The sequence below is a fragment of the Octodon degus genome, unplaced genomic scaffold (assembly GCF_000260255.1).
Source record: "Octodon degus isolate 3935 unplaced genomic scaffold, OctDeg1.0 scaffold00074, whole genome shotgun sequence".
Lineage (NCBI taxonomy): Eukaryota > Metazoa > Chordata > Mammalia > Rodentia > Octodontidae > Octodon > Octodon degus.
Window position 1 is genome coordinate 3,576,531 of NW_004524650.1, and position 2,670 is coordinate 3,579,200.

The window sequence follows — 2,670 nt, forward strand, 5'->3', positions numbered from 1 at the left end:
GCAGGGTAGCAGGAAGCTCTCCACACACTCACCGGACCTGGGCTAGGACTGGGTCTGGGGGTTCCCGGAAGTGGGCAGAAATTCCTACTGGGCGGGAGGGGTGGGGACCGGCCTGAGGGGGCGGGAGTGGGTCCGGCCCACGCTGCGCCTGGGCTGGGACTGGTCCCGCCAGCGCAGGGTAGCAGGAAGCTCTCCACACACTCATGGGACCTGGGCTAGGACTGCTGCTATTCTATTAAAAGGAGCATGTAATGCTTAATTTTTGACCAATTTTGCATGCTTATATCTGGTCATGTGAATAACTAATTTGAAGACAATAATATCCAACAATCATTGTTGAATTCCTATCATTTTTGTTCAGTGAAATTCTGTATCGTTTCTAATATTTTTACCACTTCTCATTCTCTTAAAAATGTTAATTGAAAAAGAAAATGTATTTATACACAACGGAGTACTAAGATAAAGAAAGATAAATTTGAGTCATTTATAAGAACATACATGCACTTTGAGCCCATCATATTAAATAAAATAAACGAGACACATGAGTTTAACTATCAGATGATTTCTCTTAAATGAGAAATTCAAAATACAAATAAAGAGTAAAAGACAAGATGGGTAATATAGAGATGAATCTTTTGCCAAGTGAAGAGGACCAAAATATAGAGGGAGGAGAAGGGGAGAAAAGAAAAGGGGTGAAAAAAACAAAGATGTGTTACTGACGCATACCAACTTTCCGTGAGGAAAATAATGATTATGTATGGCACATATGTCTTAATAAAACAATTAAAATTATAAAAACAGCAGGAGAGCGCTTGAGCAAGTCTCCTCCCCCCATTTCCCTGTAGGATAACCTCCACCTTCTCGCCATGGAACAACTCAAACCTCTTTTCCTCTTCTCGCTCTGACTTTCCCTCTACTGGAAACATATCAGTTTCCCCTGCTTTATAGTGCTTTTCCACTGCATTATGTCTTTTCCATTTATAAATGGAGAACACGTCCTCTTTTCTATGACAATAGTCTATAAAAACGCTCTACTCCTGCCCTTCAATCCACTGCAGCCTCCTCCAGTTTGGTTCTCACCAGTGACTGCTGCTGTCTAAGAGCGTGCTCAGGGCCTTCTGTCTGTACCGCAGGCCTCCCTGAAGCCTTTGATCCTACAGCCTCTGCTGGAAACCTCCTCTCCTCTTGGCTTAACTTTCGCTCTCTTCCTCCTTCTCGCTAAGTGCTGTAGTCAATTCTTGTTTCTTGCTCTTTTCAGCAGTAATGGTTATTACAATAATTATAAAACAAAAAACCCATTATTTTTTGTTTTAGTATGTACAATTCACACTTGTTCGCCTTTTATTTTATTTTATTCTTCCACACTCTTTCTCACCATTGATTTATTTCCTCACAGAGTCTGTACATAGTCCCGATTTTCACCATAAAACTCAAGAGTAGATTCCCCATCTGTGTTCCAGTCTAAATCTCCTACCTATACTCCAATTTCTTATTTAAGACTATCTTTAACACATCTCCTCTTGAAATTTCAAATTGAATTTCTCTTGCCCTATTACCCAGCATGCCCCACCAGGAGGAAAGAAAAAATGAAAGACAGGCACCCATGATCTACAATGGTATTCCACCTCCAGACATCTGGCATTTCCTGTGTCAAGACTTGTGCTATGGTGGAGGCAAATTAAGCAAGGAAAAGCTCCATCTGCTTCTTCTCAATCCATTTTTTTTCTTCCCTGCACTGAGACAAAAGCCATTAAGCACAGAACAACAAGCATTGTGGATGAACAGGTCCCAAATAGCAGAGATTAATCCCACGCAAGTGGACTTGATCCTCAAAATAAGCAAACAAATTAGGTGGGTAAACAGTTTGGGAAGGATGGCTAGAGAGGCAGAGATCCCTCAAATTGACTTTGAACAAATTAAATGCAGTTTCTAAAGTGAATGGAGAGGCTTCAAGAGGGTTGAAGCATCAGGAGAAAGCCTAAGCTTAGACAGTAGTGGCTTATGATTGATTGTAGCTGACTGGGAATATCACCAGGCTAAAACCAGGACAAGGTGCAATAAATATTGGCCTCTCTAAGAATTGAACCTCTATGTAAACAGATACATAGATACATTCTTAAAAATTATTCCTAGTGTCCAGTCAGGAGGAACCTACAGAAATACTATATTAGTGAGCCTGTGTAAGGAGCTCAATTCCCTGGCCAAAGAGTACTCTGATGCCAAGAAAAGGATCTGAAAACTCATTTCCCACGAGTGTCTTGCTCTGTAATAATATTTTGCCATCCCACCCAGCGGGAGCAAGATATCATCGATATACAGTGGCAGCAGGCAGGGGTATTTTCCCCTGTTAGCAAGTGGGATTTTTGTCTTAATAGGATTCTGTTTTCCCTACTCCTGAATATTAGACATGTTAAGTTTGCGTGTGTTTTCTGTGAATGTGTGCCTGTGAATAAAAGGACATTTATAACCAGTTATTTTCCCCTATCTTAATAGGGTTTTTTTGTTTTGTTTTAAAATGGTTTTGTTTTTCTTGTTGCACAGGTCCTGCTTTACCTTGGTCTTAACCATCCAGTAGAAAAGTATGAAGATTAAATATAGGAAGTAAAGCCATGTTGTTATGTTGAGCTGTGGGGGACTCAGGTCAATAATTTCTGACATTGCCAGTTAAAC